Source organism: Diabrotica undecimpunctata, chromosome 1 (genome assembly GCF_040954645.1).
Source record: "Diabrotica undecimpunctata isolate CICGRU chromosome 1, icDiaUnde3, whole genome shotgun sequence".
In the NCBI taxonomy this organism is placed as follows: domain Eukaryota; kingdom Metazoa; phylum Arthropoda; class Insecta; order Coleoptera; family Chrysomelidae; genus Diabrotica; species Diabrotica undecimpunctata.
Genome location: NC_092803.1, coordinates 140211703 through 140231091, shown reverse-complemented (window position 1 = coordinate 140231091; position 19389 = coordinate 140211703). Strand labels below are relative to the sequence as shown.

At 32.9% G+C, this 19389-nt stretch overlaps 2 long non-coding RNA genes across 2 annotated transcripts in view; one reads left to right on the top strand and one right to left on the bottom strand.

Moving 5' to 3' along the window:
- The window catches only part of LOC140432293 (uncharacterized), a 33107-nt gene that overhangs the window by 6383 nt on the left and 7335 nt on the right, over positions 1–19389 (bottom strand). The window contains exon 2 of the long non-coding RNA XR_011949786.1: positions 3200–3422. This is a non-coding gene — a long non-coding RNA (uncharacterized lncRNA). The remainder of the gene's footprint in view (positions 1–3199; positions 3423–19389) is intronic.
- Positions 284–18904, top strand: LOC140432295 (uncharacterized). The gene is made up of 3 exons (XR_011949788.1): positions 284–1087; positions 18588–18621; positions 18706–18904. It is a non-coding gene; the product is annotated as an uncharacterized lncRNA (long non-coding RNA).

Sequence of the window (19389 nt, the reverse complement as noted above, 5' to 3'; positions counted from 1 at the left end):
ACCCGAGGGAATTAGAAGTTAGAAGTCTTCAAGATCGAAGGTATGCACAGCAGCATCATCTTTGTCTTGCAAGCGAATTTTATTACTTAGAATTAAGAAGATATATATTTATTAAAAAAGATTTTATGTCAGACTCCTCTGAGTCCTTAGACGACTTTGAGTTAGATTTAGAAGATAATTTAAACAAAAAATTAAATAATTGCGAAGAGATAGATTTAATAAAAAGATTAAATATCTTAAGAGTATCACCTATAAATATAGATTATTTTGAAAATAATGTAAGAATATAGAATAATCGATAATGTAAAAATATGGCAGTTCCACAATTTGACGTAAAAAATTTATGCATTCTTCCAAATTTTGACGGAAATCCGAATGAACTACATGAATTTATTAAAGTTTCAACAATATTTCTAAACCATTATTATAATAGACTTAATCCAGCTAATATACAAAATAAATTTTTACTTCACGGTATTATAAGTAAATTAACTGGTAGAGCAAAAGAAGTAATATCTGTATATGGATGTGAAACTTGGGATGAAATAAAAAATACATTAATTCAAAATTTTGGAGATCAAAGAGATGAAAACTCGCTTACAACGGACCTAGTACATTTTAGACAAGTCTTAACAGAATCTATCATGCATTTTTACGAAAAAATAATGGGACTTTTAACCTGTATAAACAACTATATAGAATTACATACATGCTGATATAAAAAGAAGCAAACAAGAATTTTTTCATCAACAAGGTCTCACATTTCTAGCAGGGATACGAGAACCAATGGGTTTCGTTATAAGAGCAGTGAGACCAGGAAGTTTAGCAACAGCAATGGCAGCTATGTACGCCGTTGCTCCCGCTTGGCGGCGCTAGTGTAGTTGGGGGTCAACGTCATATAATATTATTTATCTATGGTTAACGTTATGACAGTTCGTGAAGTTTGTACATGGTGTTTTTGTTTACGATTTAATAAATAATAAATTATGGCAGAAAAATACGGATCTTGGACTGTTTGTGCGTTAAAAAACGAATTAAGGAGAAGGAATGCTAAAGTTACTGGAAAAAAGGAAGCCCTTATGGAAAGGTAAACTATATAAATCATCTTCTTAATGTTTTATTTCTATAGATCAGACCAAAATAAAAATATTTATGTTCATCTGAGTTTTATAGTGAAGTATTTGTATTTGGGTTTCAGCTAATACAGTCATGTAACGTAACAGTGGTGACTTCTTTTGTATGTTAGTATATTAAATTAATTTAGTATAAAAACATACAACACAAGTCTTTATTTCATTTTAATATGTTATACCTATGGCATACAGCCAACTACATTTTCCCTATTAAATTCTTAGTAAATATGGCTGCAACTAAATATTCTAGAAAAACATGAGTATTTTAACAAATACGTGTATTTATTGTCGGCACATATTTATCAAATTAAATTTTATTTTCTCAAATTAAATTCACACAGCCAAATAAACGCAATATTTACTTACAAGTACATTGAATTGAAGAGTTGACGTGACCTCCAACTACACAAGCTCCACCTACGTTGAGCTTTTCAGATTAGCTGCCATGCAATATGTGCAAAAAAAAAAATAATGTACGATATCTTAAAAAAATCAGATAACTCAATCCACAATATCAGGAAGGAACGAAAATTACCAAGAACGTCGACCGCAAAGAACAACTCATCAAGTACCTATCCAAAAACTATTCTATCAACAGCCAAATTTTGCATCTCCGCAATGGCAGCAACCGGTTAGACAATTCTACCCACAGAACCAGTTCCAATCTCAGTTCCAACAGCCACTCCGGCCAAGTCAAAGTTCCGGTAAAAGAAAAAAAGGGAACTATCATTATTCCCAGACAAATTTTGCAAGACGTCGTAGTACGAGAATCTCTTACCAACGCCGAAAACCATCTCGCTTAGACCTAAATTGCCAACTTCACGTTAGAACCTATTCATCTTTCCCTTACAGAACCACTTGATACTAAGGAAATACACATCGAAGATTTTCATATATATTCCATGGAAACAACCTCCGGACCAGGATACAGGCAACATATCAACGATTTGATTAAAACCAAACATCTTAACCACGAAGAAGAGGATCAAGTTCGCCGCCTATGCCGAAAATTCTCTGATATTTTACCATCCAGACACTCCTCTAAGCTTTTTACCAACGAAGTTAAACACCATATCAAAACCAAAGATGAAGAGCCTGTATATACGAAATCATACCGGTACCCATATGTACATAACGAAGAAGTAAAGAAACAAAAATATCTTCAATGTTATATCAAGGCATCATTAGACCCAGCCAATCACCATGGTCATCGCCCATATGGATCGTGCCAAAAAAAAACAGATTCCTCCGGTAAAATAAAGTGGAGAATAGTGGTAGATTATAGAAAGGTCAACGAGAAAACAATAGAAGACCAATATAAGATTCCCCATATTATCGATATCCTCGACAAATTGGGACGATGTCAGTATTTTACTACCCTCGACTTAGCGAGCGGATTTCATCAAATTGAGATGGCTGAAGAAGACATTCCCAAAACAGCATTTAATGTGGAAAATGGACACTAAAAATATGTAAGAATGCCATTTGGACTTAAGAATGCTCCGACCATGTTCCAACGCATAATGGACAACTTATTAAAAGGACTCCAAGGAGAGATCTGTCTCGTCTACATGGACGACATAATCGTGTATTTAACATCACTGATAAGTGAATTCATCACTGAATAAAAGTTTATTTTGAGTTTTTGTGTTTTTTAAAAGAACATTCATAATTAGCAATATGAAACAGTGCATAAAACTTAAAATGAATTTTTACTTTTGGAAATTTATAGGGTGGCCACTTTTTTGCCGTTCAGTGTACATAACTTGGAGTAAATAAATAAATAGATAAAATTGAAATAGAAGTGAATATGAATGAAATGGATAGATAAATGAAATATGGAAATGGATTATTAAAATAATAGATGGATTACTTAAAGTCAGATCCAACCTCATTGATCTTCAACACTCTACATTGGATTCCTCCCGGTGATAGTATGTTTCCAACAATGACTGTCAAAATATTCCCAAACTGATTAAAAGATTTTATCTAACACAAAAGTACTGATTTAGTTCTTCCCTACATTACTTTCGGTATAATCTAAAAAAAAAAAACTAATAACTCACCTGTAAAATATCTACTGCGATGTCAATGGTAAAACGGTAATCATTTACTTCACTTAAATCGAACCCTCCTTGTAAAAAATAGTTACTGTCATTTAGGCAGTTAATTTTAAATTACGTAATTTCATCGCATAATGTTTTCGCTATCATCTCTTTTTTATAATTTTTATGAAGAGATGAAATAGACATAATTATGTCTTCTTATGTTCTTCTGCTGCCATATGGTCTAAAACAAAAAAATGATTAATTGAATATTGAATAATAATTCAATGACAATGTGGGTATTATAATATCATCGAAGAGTCGAGATATGTTTTGTATGGTACACAGTTTTAACAAAAATAGTTTGTAAGAGATCAATGATATTTGATTTTTTATTTAAGGAATTAAATTTAAATTTCACATGAATCAGCAATTATACATTTTGTTACTGGCAACCAACATTACACGTACCGAAATAAATATATATTACAATATTAATTTGCGTATACATTTTATATTAAAGTATTATTCATTTGATTGGTTTCTATGTATCAATGGGCTGGGCTGTTTATGGAGTGAAAGTAAGCTAAAATAACTTTAAAAACGGTAATGTGCCGTAACTTTAATTTTATTTCACGCTTCCTATAAACTAACACAGTTGATTAATGCAGCTCTTCCACACTCTGGTTAAAAACAAAATACTGAGCTACCTTTGAAAATATATGAACTGTTAGGATTTGAAAAGGTACTTAGAAAGAATCTAAGTAACCTAATAGCTTATTTTAGTTGTTATGCAATCCAATGAATATGCCTTCCTTTAGGCGGAAAATTAGTCACTCCGCCTCGAGTTATTTATCAAGAAGGTATTAAAAAAGATTATATAAATTTGATTTACATGTTAGCAGCTTATTTTAAGCATTTTCAAATGCTCCGAAGGTATCGAAATACTGCTAAATAAGCAGGAGCCTTTACAAGAATAAACCCTATAACATTCACTACCAACGAAATATGGTACTAGATTAAATATTATGCTTATATGGGATTAAACCACAATTGATTTTAATAAAAATTACATTTTTAACTTTTGACGTTTCGAGTTCCACTTCGAAAATCGTTTTCAAAAAAAGATTATTTAAAAATTATGTGAAAAGAGTATAACCGCCAAAGTTGTTGTAGGGGTTATGTTTTATCAAAATGACGGTTGACATACTTGGCGACGGTGTTACAGGCAACAGCCATGCTTTTAATAGAAAAAATCTGAGGGTGGATTTTGTGCCCTCGGGGCATACAATTCTGATTATTTTGTGTGCTTTTGTATTATGCGTTTGTGTATAATTGCAGACGATATCTCTCCGCCTTTCTTAATCCGCTATTGTTGGTATATTCCTATTGTTCCTATCTTCTTTTAGTATGGGCAACCAAAGCCTGCTATATTCTGCTGACATGTCTATTACAATTTTTGTTTATTAAGTAGAATGGGATCTGCTATTTTGACTTTTCTCTTTTTTATGTACGTTTCTTTAATGATTATTGACGCATCTTTCCATTGTACTCTGTGTTCATTGTCCCAGGTATGTTTGCATATCTGTGATTTGTCGAAGTACCTGTTTTTATGTATGTTTCATATTAGTTTATCCTGATAGATAACAAATAATTGGTAATAAAAATATTAGAGCAGGAATCGTCAAACAAGCAAATACTAATTAATTAAATTTATAAATCCCTAAATTTCGATGTGGATACAAAATGTGAATAAAGAAATAATTTCAGTGTCAGATATAAATTAGAGGAGATAATACACCTGCAAAAAGGAGACAGCTTCATATTTTTTACCATTTTTTGTTTTTAGTCGATAGAGATAATTCTAATGGGCTTCATCGACTATAATCGGTTATATCGGTATTATAGTGCTAAAACTGGGCAGCTCCGCTTAAATTTAATGGAAATAGCTGCCTCGTTTTTGCACAGAATTAATTCATATTTTAGTCGTTTTTATAAAGCATCTGCAAAAAATGTGAAATACGTCGGTATCCCATGGTAAAAAAACAATGATGTTGATATTGCGCACGCCACTATCAGCGGATCCCTTTCTGTTCACGTCACAAAGAGTGACCGCCATTGTAATACATATGTTTATAACGGGAATTTTAGCGATTGTTTAAATTTTGGCAAGCTTGTTATAGATTTTATGGTATTTTTGTGAGATTCAAGGTAATTTGTAGACTTTTTAGTGTGAAAGAATTATTATTAACCCTTGAGTAGTCGGGTGGGGCCTGTGAGATCAACGACAATCTATTTCTAATGCCTCACTGCTTATTTTATGTTGGAGTGCGCTGCGTTCTTCAGTACTTTCCGTCCACTTTTGTGAGTTCGACAAGTAAGTTTATTTTCCTACTTTTTGTGAAGCATAACCCACATAGAGTAAGTATTTTAATTCCTATGGTTATTGAACACAGTAATATTCCAGCCTTTAATTTTTTTCTCTTGTATTCCAGATTTCAGTGATGGATCCTTATCTGAAAGAAATTAGATTATGATGAAGTAGAAGAAGAAAATATTGATTTGGAAAGCGAGACAGGTGTGAAGAAAGTGACCCTAATACAGACACAGAAGAAGAATGGGAGGAAGAATTGGAAACAGAATTGGAGAAAGGATTATTGGGGGAGGAACTTGCAACTTCAAAATATTTTGAAACAAATACGGAAAACCGACGGCTCTTTTATTATACAAAAAAAGGGGTATTCTTGAGAAAATATGCACCTCCAAAAAGTGTTCGGACAAGAAGTTCTAATTTAATTTCATACCTACAGGTTCAAAAGGAAATGCTCGTCAAGCAGTTGATCTTTTAGAGTGTTGGAAATGTTTTATTATGACAATATTCTCGAAACCATTGGAAAGTGGTATGGTGCCAATTACCAGTTTTGCCAAATGAAAAAACAAACACTGCAAGAGAATTAGATACGCGTCTAGCAAAACCAGCAGATACTGAGATATTGAATTTATTCTATTATCTTGATTCACCACCATTTCTATTCTATTATTTGTCTCATATAACCACCTGTAAATGCTAAGAATTTTAATAACTATAATTAAATTAGCCAAATTATATTAAAAACTTAAAATAAGGTCTTTCCTATACAGCTACATTCAAATGTTGCGTGAAAACGGGATATTTCCGAAGTCATGCGCGAAGCGAACCGATTTTGGAACATTATGTATACCTTGAACATTGAACATTGGATACCTTGTGTTCATTGTACCATGGTGCTAACTGACAGGGTACCGAATAATAGGTATGATGCTCCCGACTGCGAAATTACGACGAGTTCGTAAAACGGGGTGTTGCGGAAGTTTATCCAATATTTCAGTTTATCCAAAGGTTTTTGAAAGCACCTTTTTTAACATTATAACAAACATTCAAAAATGTAACAACATGGCAGAGGTAAGATTTACAAGTTTTACAAAAAAAAACTACTATACACTGTAATAAACTAAACAGTAACTAAACACGACAAATACTTTGCAAGCCTATAGGATCGACAGGCCCTATAATGCCTTAACTGAAGGAAAATCGCAGTAAATTGCTACAATGTCAAAAAAGTCGTTAAACTATCATTGCAAATAATGGGTCCGAGGGATCTTTGCTACGTCACACGCCTGGCTCAGCTGTCAAATGTCATGCGCAATATCATACCTTGTATTCATTGTACCAAGAGTTAGAACGCGTTTACTTGTTTATGTTTAGTACTTCATTCAGCGTCTTCAGGTCTCTTTGTTATTCTGTGTATTTTGTGAAATTTATAATTTATCAAATAATTTAGTATTTGTAAAATGCGGCAATAATGTCTAGCCTCTACGACTGTAATGTTCGAAACTAGTATCTTATTAATAGGGGAAGGTATCACATGTCAGCGCACTGTATAGTTTGTTTCACGAAAAATGGTTGAGTGCTTAATGGTTACCTGAGTTGATCCTATTGTGTATAAAAGAGTCTCTCAATAAACTACCGAAGTACACAGGGTCGCACTTCAGAAAGTTTGTTATTTAATATATTTCATTGGTAGCTGTGTAATACACGATTATAAAAATTTATTAAATTATTTCATATGGTATTTTCAGGTTGTTCAAGTGAATATACTTGATAATTGAACAGTTTTTAACATGAAGAAAGTAGTTTTTTTGTTCTACGTGAATAATTGTAGTATATGGATCTAAATTCAGAAAGGTACTTTCCTTCACACTTTTTACAGGCTTAGGACTGTCAGCGAAAAACTGGCGTATTTAAAAGTTTTTGCTCTTCCTAATCGCATATCGTTAAAAATGTACAGTAATAATAGTTCTATTTACAGTATATACATACAAACGAATACATAATGTACAAAAAATAGATGAATTGAAAAAAAATATAGAAAAATATATACAAGTTAATATTTACAAAAAAAATACTTAATTATGTTTCGCTGTCGCTATCCTCTTCAAGATTAATAACAATTGGTTTAATTGTGTGATTCAAAGTAACATATGAATTTTCTACGTTCATTACATGGCGTACTGAATTTTTCCAACTTTCTGGGGAGATATCATCAACACATTTCCTTATTAATTCGACTACACTACCACCTAAAGTCGGAGAAACATTTGTGACCTAACATTTGACTTTAGTTGGTGCCACATGCTCTATGGGATTAAATAAACAATAGTAGGGCGGAAGCCGTAACACTGTATGTCTCATGTCCTCGGCCAATGCGTCACAAACATATACTTTTTTAATAGAAAATGATTTTAACACTTCTAACAGTTCATTTTTTAAATAACTTTCTTCAAAATATATATCGTTTTCTAACAGGTAGTTTTGAATTTCAATTTTCGTGTTATTTGCACTTGGAGACTTATGTAATTGACGACTGTGGTAACTTGCATTGTCCATTACTATCACACTATTTTAAGGAAGGTTAGGTATAAGACAATTCTTAAACCATTGCTCAAAAAGCACTGCCGTTGTATCCTCATGGTAGTCCACGCAGGAGTCTTTAATGTTCTTTGCAGAAAGCCATAAGGCATTTGGGACCCAACCATTTTCTGATCCTGCATGTAAAATTGTTATTCTTTTCCCTTTGTTTGATGGAGCTTTTGTTTGACACCTGTTGGAAGAATCGGATCATCCTTTGGATGGTGTTTCATGAGTGTCAAACCATGTCTCGTCCAGATAAATTATTGGTATCGGATACTTTCTTATGGAAGTTATATATATTCAGTACGCCACTTTTGTAAACGATGGGACTCCATAAGCACTTGCCTTTTGTCAATTGTACTATATCTGAAGCCCATTTTAGACAAAATCCTCCAAAGACTAATGCGGCTACAGTTTATTTGTGTACCCTCATTAGTAAGCCGTTGTTTTAAAGCATCTAATGTAGGTATCCGTTGCTCTTCATACATTGTGTAAATTTTTCGTCTTATTAAGTCCTTATTACTTTCGTCAATACATTTGGTAGAACCGGCATCCTTACGCTTCCTTCTTGACTTAATGGGATTTGATGTAATTCTTTTCACTGTGGTTAGAGGTATTTTCGTTAAATCAGATATTTCACTGGCAGCAGTATTAGCAGTAAGTCCTCTTGAAAGTAAAGAACTATATAGTGTTTTTACGATTTCTCTAGCGTCAGCAGATAAATGCTTTTTCTTTGCTGAAATACTGGAAGAGGCACCATCAATGTTTTTCCACGGACGCCACATAATGCTGTTTTATAGGTATAAATAGGTATAACACTGGTAACACTTGTAACACTTTCAACTAAATGAAACAAAATGTATATTTAAAAATTTCTCATCGGTTTTATATACTTTTACAAATTATACAGAATAGAGGGAACCTGTATAATTATTCCAGGAAATACTTAACGATCAACAAATATATTGTGGTCATCAAAAGATCAACCATTGATAGTGAAACTCACTGTTAAAATGTTTACAACTTTATGAAATAAAATGTATTCTAATCGTTTTTATAATTTTATACGATTTTTTAATCGTTTTAATATTACCAGGAATTTATTATACAAACAAGATAACGACACTCCACAGTAGCTTCAATTTTACCTGCATACTTACCTGCTCAACTAATGTTGACTAAGCTGGGGTACTTGCGGTCGGGTTTTATTGCAATCATTAAGCACTCAACCATTTTTCGTGAAATAAACTTTATATAAAAGTTTTAATTTGATTTTTTTGTATGTATACTTAAACAACATAGTTTGTTAGAATTTATGCGATAATACGAGTTGGGAGTACTTATTAAAGGACGATACCAGTTAAAATAAATAATTAAAACCAAGGTTTTATTTATTTAAATATTAAATAAAACACTTTCAAACCCCGCCACTGAACTGAATGCAATAATCTACATAGATTATATTTATGTTGAACGCTTATCTGTATTCCCAGCCGGTTTATAACTAAACCTTGTTTCGTTATTTGCTTCTCGGTCATGATTAATTTCATATAACTAGAATTGATCTATTAATAAACATTTTTAATATAATTAATCGATGCAGATACAATTAAATGCTTCGTGTCGTGATACTATTTCCAACATTTGACCCATATCAATTTAAGGTACTATTACCGTCTAGAATGTTACAAATAGGGTTTTAAAAAAGAAGTACAATACGTGATAGTTTACCATAAAAACTGAAAATTCTTAAAAAAATCAAAATGGCGGACATTTGAAAATATTGTTCAAATGTTCATTACCTAACATTTTTTCGACTTTTTTTAGTCACAAAAATTTTATTTTATTGTTTTTGGTCAAATCGTGGTACCCAAATATATCATAGAGACAACTAAAACAAAATGCATCAAGATTTATTAAAATCGACCGACTAGACCCGGAGATTAAAGATTATGAGAAAAAACTACGTTTTTAAAACTGTTCCGAAAATTTAAATCTCCGAAATCTAGTTAGTCAAAAAAAAATAATAAAATTTTTGTGACTAAAAAAAAGTCGAAAAAAAGGTAAATTTTTGAAAAAGAATTTCAAATGTCCGCCATTTTGTTTTTTTTTTACGAATTTTCAATTTGTCTGATACCTAAACTATCACGTAAGGTCACTTCTTTTTTAAAACTTTTCTCGAATTTTATATTTCGCATTTGCCTTTCCAGGGATTAACTCTCGAGAATGTTTAAGCTGGTTTTCAATTTCGATAGCTTCACGAATGATTCTCGATTTTATGGTGCGGATGGAAGCGATGGTTTTTGCTTTTTCGAAATCTATTTTGTGGCCTGTCTGAATATGATGTTGGGCTAGGGCTGAAGTAGTATCGGAATGTTTTACAGATATAAAATGTTCGTAAATACGGTTATGGATTCGTCGGTTTGTCTGTCTATGTATGTACGTGGTCAACTGGAACAAGGTATCTTGTAGACACCATGGTCTTCATTGGAGAATTGATCTTTTACGGATCTGACGAGATTGGACAACTTGGAGTGAGTAGTAAAGATATTTTTGAAGTTTATAGGGTTAATAGTTCTACTGATCTTGTCAGTGACACCTTTAATAAAAGGTAGAAAGAAAGATTTTGAGTTGATCCGGCGGCAAGGTTTTTTTTGGATAGAATGGAGTTTAGATGTTTTTGAATGCTCCTATTGATTTGGGTTTTGTGGTGGCTGTTTTTTAAGAGTGTTTGCCTTATTGAATTGATTTCGGATGACCTGTGATTGTTGTCGCTAAGTCTTATGGAATGGGAGTTTTGATAACTAAATTAAGTTGGGCGGGGTGATGATGTGACTGGCCATTGAGATAACGGTTTGTATGAGTGGTTTTCCGGTACACGGAATAGGAAAAACTGTGAGGTGGGTTTTTCTGAATAAGAACATCAAGGAATGGCTAAGGCGCTTCAGACTCAACTTCCATAGTGAATTGAATACTGGGATGTATTCCATTCAGGTGGGAGAGGAAGAGATCTAATGTGTCTTTACCATGAGGCCAAATGACAAAGGTCCTTCCGGCCGACAAAGGTAATGCCACCGTCATTCTCAACTCTTCTCATTATTTCGACAAAATGTTCGAACTTCTCAATACCACAGAATACAAACGCGTCCCAAACGATACCACCACATATCTATAAAAAACGACCAAATCCATCATAAATAAATCTACTCTACCTCTAGACATCAAAAAATTTCTTATAGCCAGAGAAAAATCATCCTGAATTCCAAGGATATACGGCCTTCCAAATATCCATAAGCCATCATCAGTGCATACAACTGTCCCACTCAGAAATTGGCAAAACATCTCGCTTTATCCTTACAACCATTGGTCCTTTGTTAAAAACTGTTTTCATTTTATTGGTCTTCTGAAAAACATTTCTATTTCACCCTCAGATATACTAGTTACTTTTGACATTGCTTCTTTATTTACCAACATTCCTATCGATATGCGGTATGCGTTTCATATGCAACGTGTGTAAGCTCTGCTGCCTAGACTTTTTTCTGCACCTACTTTTTTGTCAACTGATTTTTCATCAAATCGATCCGATGCATAATTTTTAAAATGGCATTTTGTTTACTTACAAGGATACTTTTGGGCGACATGGTGTACGAAATTTCCGTAACAATCACGTATGGGCTGAGGAAACTCTACATGTAATATTGAAAGCTAATTTTCAGCATCAGTTCTTAGTATGTGTGTTGCTTGGAGTAATTGATAATAACTAACAGGCAAATGCCAGGTGACGGTTACCGTACTTAGCATACATATGAAATCAATATACATATAATAAGAATTTCTAGCCTTACAGACATACATTTACTCGGAAGGTTCACTAGCTCTCCTACTAATAAATCGAGTTAAGGTAAGATTAGGTGTGATAGCCTACGCCAATAAGTAATCGAAAATAAAAATAATTTACTTACCATCAAAAAATAATTTGAAAATGCAACTTTTCGCAAGATAGTATGATATTCAATTTTGCGAGACCATATTAGTATTATAAGTCAATAGTTACGTGGAATACCGGCTATATCTACCGTTAGTGACAGACTGGTATATTTTCACTGATAAACTTGACATATAAGATTTACTTTATATTGAATGATAAAAAGTCAACGAAAACTAACTCAGAATCAAACTTTTTATATACTAAAAGTAAAAGATATCATTAAAAATATCTGAAATCTCCGACAATTCGCTCTAGACAAAAGCGATAAACTTTTCCCGTCTTGGAAGGACGAACAAAAAGAAAACGAGAAAAATAACCCTCTTTAGAAGTTTGGAAAAAGTCGTGTGCTGGAACAGTTAACAACTTTATACAAGAATTTGGTAGTTGGTTTTAAAAATTATAATATTGTGTTTTTAATATTGTGTACATAAGTTTTTAAATGCTCGAGAATATACTCCAGTAAATGACCGTTTTGGAGTGTAATTTTCATCGTTACGACCGATTTGCTTAAAAATTTGGATTTACGTTTCTCTTACATTCTACTTACTAGACTTGATGGAACAAAGAAGAAAGATGAAGAATTATCTTGACAAATACAAAGAAATAAACAAACACATAAAAAAGAGAATAAAAGAAGCCAAAGAAGCGTGGATTAAAGAACAGTGTGAAGAAATGGAAACCTATGAAAAAAAGTACGATGCGTTCAATATGCACAAAAAAGTGAAGGAGATAACAGGAAGCATAAAGAAATGCCAAATAGGTAAACTTAAAGACAAAGATGGAAATCTTATTGTAGATCTAGAGAATAAAATAAAAAGATGGACAGAATACCTGAATGAATTATTTGAAGACGACAGAAACAACTTAACTCAGATAATCAATGCAACTGGGCCAGACATATTGAAAGAAGAAGTAGAATACGCAATAAGAAACGCTAAAAATGGAAAAGCAAATGGACCTGATGAAATTCCTACAGAACTGTTGAAGCTTTTGAATGATAAATCCGTAACCATAATATTACATCTATTCAATACAATATACAGTACTGGTATAATACCTCAAGAATGGTTGCTGTCTACGTTTGTCACCATACCGAAGAAAACTAAGGCAACGCAATGTTCTGATCATCGAACAATCTCTTTGATGAGTCATCTGCTTAAAATATTTCTTAGAGTCATCCACAACCGAATCTACCAAAAGTTAGATATCGATATTAACAATACACAGATGGGATTCAGAAAAGGATTAGGTACAAGACAAGCTCTCTTTGCCTTAAACGTCCTAACACAGAGATGTCTAGAGGTTAACCAAGAGGTACACGCCTGCTTTATAGACTTTGAAAAGGCCTTTGACAAAGTACGCCACAATATACTCAAAGAAATCCTGGGGGGTAAGATCATCGACACCAGAGAAATACAAATAATATTAAATCTGTACTGTACAAACATCGGACGAAATAGAAATACGTAGAGGAGTACGACAGGGTTGTATATTGTCACCGCTCTTGTTTAATATCTACAGCGAACAAATATGCCAACAAGCTCTCTCACATGCAAACGAAGGGATAATAGTCAATGGAGAAGTTATCAATAACATTCTATATGCTGACGATACTGTGATAATGGCAAGAACAGCGGAAGATCTACAACATCTAGTTGAAAGTATGAATGAGATATGTAATAACTACGGCACAACGATGAACGTCAAAAAAACCAAATAAATGACCTTCAGTAAGAATCCAATACATGACACTAGTATCGCAATAAATGGTACCCAACTCGAAAAAGTAAACGAATACAAATACTTGGGAACCCTCATCAATGAAACAGGTGACCAAAATCACGAGATAAAAAGACGTATTGAAATTGCCAGGTCTACCTTTATAAAAATGAAAAAATTATTTTGTAATCGTGATATTAGTATCCAGCTACGAACTAGAATGTTAAAATGCTATGTATTCAGTACTTTGCTTTACGGTGTTGAGGCATGGACTCTTAAACAGAAGAATGTTAAAAATCTTGAAAGCTTTGAGATGTGGCGCTACCGCCGTATACTAAAAATAAGAGGTGGATAAAATTACAAATGAAGATGTAATACGCAGAATAAATAACGATCCAGAAGTTATACTAAATACAAAAAAGAGAAAACTTGAATACTTAGGCCACCTGATAAAAGGACAAAAGTACACATTCCTACAAAATATAATGCAAGGAAAAATCCAAGGACGCAGAAATCCAGGCCGTAGAAGAATGTCCTGGATGAGAAATTTAAGAGAGTGGTTTGGCTGTACCACTAACGAATTATTCAAAACAGCAGTAAATAAAATTAGAATCGCCCTAATGATATCCAATCTCCGATAGGAGAGGCACTCAAAGAAGAAGAAGACCCTCTAATTCACTTTTGGAAATGAACCCAGGGCTGCTTTAACTTGGGTGGTGAAAGCCACCCCTTCTTAGAGATGAAAAAACATAAGTTAAAAATAAGCCCGGAAAAGGATAAATTGACTAATTTTTTAGTTGAGTTGAGTTGAGTTTTTTTCACAAAGTTAATACTTTTTGAGTTTTTTGCGTGTGAAAATGTTCATTTTTCAAAATAAAAACCACCTGTTTAGACGGTTTTTCACAAATAACTCAAAGTAAGTTTTTATCAAAAAAATTTCTTAACAAAATTATAACTTATTAAAAAAAACAAAAAAAATGGAGTACTTACTAAGTCTGTAGACCCAGCCCAAGCAGAGTTGTAGCTCATGAAAAGTAGTTTCTTATTTGTCAAATTCCAAATAAAACACTTCAACGTGAAATAACGAAAAAATTAAGCACTTTTCGGTAAAACATCATCAAAACTTTTTGAAAGTGTTAAAAAAAAAGCTTTATGTGGTTTCTTTTTTTAAGTTTCTGTCATCAAAACTAAGCGAGTTACGCTCAACACTTTATAAAGTACTTAAAAACATTGAAAAAATCACCCCCTAATTAGCACCCAAAATAAAATGAATCGTTACTGCTTTATATTTTACTGGGTCTATGTATTTTTATATGATCTATAAGTTTGACCGGTTCAAAGTGTTCATTTTTGAAAAAATTTGGTTTTAAAGTAAAAGAAATTTTTTTAAAATTTTGAAAAAAATGCGTTTCAAAATTAAAAATAATTAGCGATACGAAAAATCTTTTCACGGACAGTAAAAACTATAGGTTTTGATTTTCTGATCATTTCTGTTTTTTTCTTGTTTTCTGTAAGACATGGACAGCCGGAGTGTGACGTCACGGCAGCCATATTGTTATTATTACTTTCCAAACAAAAGTTGAAATGCCCAATCTCAAGACTTTTTAATTTCTATAAAGTTAACATTTTGCTTCCTCTGCTGCTTTTTCTTTTAAGTATAGTGTTTTTTACGATAATACCATCATAATTCAGTGTTCTATTTCTATGAAATATGGTTTAAAAGTTTAAATTAAAGAAATTCTAACCTTACTTTATTGATACATGCCTTTTATTGCTATTTTTATAAAACAACATGCTTTATTATTTACACAACCTTGTAAAATTGTTGTAGTAACTATTAGAATCCTTAGATATTGTAAAAAGCGGAAAGATTCTGTAAAAAAAAACGAAAAATACAAATTATCCACACTAAACAAAGTTTGTTTCGAAAGTGAAACTGACAGATGTCAATAAAATCTACGTCATCACTCCGGCAGTCCATTTATGTTGATTGTAGCTCAACTTAACGCTAAAAATCTACCCGCAGTTCAACTTTTCTTTACTAGATGTCAGTGTATTCAATTTGTTACTGTATTACCAAAGAATATAGACGCTGAGCGTCTATATTCTTTGGTATTACATTCAACAGTTTGGAAGGAAAGAATATTAACGAATGTGCAAATTATGGAAACGAAATTTGAGTAAGCAGTTTTATTAGTTTACTATTAAGACTTTCCAGCAATAGAGTATGCTAGGTTCGCTTTTCAAAGAATCAAAAAATTCTTAATAAACTCTATCTTATCGTTGGATATCCGATACCAATTTGTAAAAACATTCATTTATTCCATATTGCTATACGGAGTGGAAACATGGACTCTCGAAATCACAAGTATGAGACGTGTAGAAGCCTTTGAGATGTGGGTTTTTCGAAGGATGCTGAAGATCTCTTGGACAGCGCCCGTCACCAACAACGAGGTACTGCGAAGAATGGGGACTGAGAGAAAACTAAATATTGTAAAAACCAGAAAAACCAGTTATCTAGGACATATTTACAGAGGAGAAAAATACAACATCTTACGTCTGATAATGAAAGGGAAAGTGGAAGGAAGAAGAGGTCCAGGAAGAAGAAAATGCTCCTGGCTGAAAAATGTAAGAGACTGGACAGGCATGGACACATATTCGATACTAAGAACAGCTCAAGATAGATAGCAATTTGCTGTAGTTATAGCAAACCTTCAGTAATGGAGAGGGCACCTTAAGAAGATTGATATAGTTAAGGAAGTAGGTTATAAATAAAAAATGTTACCCATTAACCCATTAACATAAAATTTACATGGGACTGAATCACACTGCTACCAAATGGTCACACTAGGCTAATAAGAGATCTAATTAATTTTTTATTTACAGGAGAGGTTTGAGGCTCCAGGAAGCCCTGGATATGGTTTATAACGATGACAATGATCTAACTCCACCTGATCCAAATGTATTGACTGATGAAGATTCAGCTGACGAGGATAATGGTGGATTTGTAGATAACCTGTCCCGAAGACAATTATTAGCAGAAGCCGAGCTGGGTTATTTTGATGGTGCACCAGAAGACAATAGTGTTTTTAATGAGATATAAGACGAGCAAAAACCACGTATGTCATCACTTGATACAGAACCTAATACTAGTTTTTTGAAATTACTAAAGGAAAAAAAGTATACTAAAAGAACTTTCCCAAAGCAGACTACTCACAATTTAAAAATATGATCCCTATAAATTTATTTGAGTTGTTTTTCAATAACGAAATGCTAGGCCATATTTTAGAAAATTTAGAAAAAACCAGAAAATACGCTCTTTTTGTGAATTGTCCTTATCCGACTATTACCTTGAACGAGCTCAAATGCTTTTTGGGTATTTTGATTGTGTCTGAATCATGTGAGATCTATCAAGGGAAAAGTACAAATTCGAACGATTTTTACTAACTTGCATTTGGAAACGCAGCCGCTCCCGTAGATAACCTTTTTAATGTATTCAAGAGAAAAATGGTGTATTTAAGAGAAAAGGATATGGTGTCACAGGAACAATAAGAGAGAACAGAATACCACAAGATGTTCCACTTGTCGATAAAAAAACTATTCAACATGTGTGCATCCTATTCAACAAGTAAAACGTTATTCACATTCTGAAAAAAAAAGTTGTCCAAGTTCCTCGCCCACATGTTGTTGGAATGTATAACAAGTTTATGGGAGGCATTGATAGAATGGATGAGGATTTAACAAGATACCGTATAAGTATTCGTAGTAAGAAATGGTATTGGTCTATACTTACATGGTTAATTGATGCTGCAGTGCAAAATTCGTGGATACTTTATAAAAGTTCAGAAAGACCGACAACTAATTTGAATTTTCGACGTGAAATCGCGTCTACTTACCTTACCAAATTCAGAAACATTCCCAGTAGACATGGTAGACCAACAACAAGTAGAAATAGTCTATCTTTTAACATAATCTCTGACAACATTAGGTACGATGGTATTAACCATCTCATACCTATTCCTAACAAAAAACGCAGGAGAAGGGTGCTGCTCAGTAGGACGTACGCAGTGCGAGAAATGCGATATTGGACTTCTGCATTGAATACTTTGCCATATTTCATAAAGAGTAAAGCTTATATTTTTATAGTATTTTGACCTAGTGTTACCATATGGTCACAGTTTGTAATGTCATATATTCGATAAACAAATACAATTTAATAGGTTTTTCTGCTTATTTGTATTTTTCCTAAACTAAACTTGGTAAAAAACCACCAGTTTAACAAAAAAATTAATTTGATGGGTTAAGATATTGCTGTTCAAAGTTTACATTCACTCAAGCCCTTTTAACTACAACCCTTTTAAAAACAAGGGTTTAAAATTTTTTTACTTAAATGATCTTATTGCCCTTAAAAAAACCTACAAAATAGTTTTTTGAGCACTTCATAGCTTAAAATCTAACCGAGTATGAGTAAAAAACCAATCACATATTTTAGGAGATATCAGAACGCGTATACTGGAGCATTGTAAGATACACATATTGTGCTATTAAGGCACGACATACTTTCAACGATCCTCACATACAAATAAAGGTTGTTTTTTAAGTTAAAATCAAATAAATTCATAACATTTTTTTATAAGGGTATCAATTATGTGATAAAAAATTAAAACAGTGAAATCTAAATTTAATGTCACTCTATAACTAAGTAATTCCAAATTGCTTGAATTTACTAATATATGATTTTTTTCCTATAGTTGTCACCCGTAATAGTGTGGAGTCCAGTGGAGGGTAAGTATAACCTAAACCAAATTTCCATGCAAATCAGTGGAGATCAGGTATTCAAAGACATTGTTTTAATTACAACTATTCTAGGAGGGGAGATTTAGGAGTTAAGCTGTGATGACGGAGATAAAAACATAGTACGTACTAAGATCGAGTGACGAAAGACTCCTGAACGCCACATTCTGGGAAAGGCCCGATGGCAGAAGGTAAGTTGGTCGCCCAAGAAAGAGATGGAAGAACGCAGTAGCCAGTGATCTACGCAAAATGGGAATACAGCAATGGGAAACAGCTGCTCAGGACCAACAACAATGGAGGGCAATAGTAAACGCGGCCAAGACTTACATAGAGTTGTAGAGCCAAATTATAAATGATGAATGTTAATTGACATTAATTCACTTCATTAAAAGATGTTTTGAATCAAATACCCGCTTTAATTTACAATTATACTGTTTTTTTTTCTAATCTACCTCTACCTAAGGGGTAGTTTTCGCCCCTAAAAAATAATAAGCAACCAACGGCACAAGTCCAAATGTAAAAAGGGGGTAAGTAGAACCTAAATCCCAATTGTCATGCAATTTGGTGGTAACACTAAAAATTATACCGTTTCGCCGTATTTCACGTTCATTTACTGGAGTAATAACAGTTAACGCGTTAATTACTCTAAAACTATAAAATCTCATTTTTTCTCGTAAACTATACATTTGTTACAATCACTTCATAAAACTCTCACTTGAAAAAATCACTTAATAGACTCGAACTGTAATCCTTATGGAT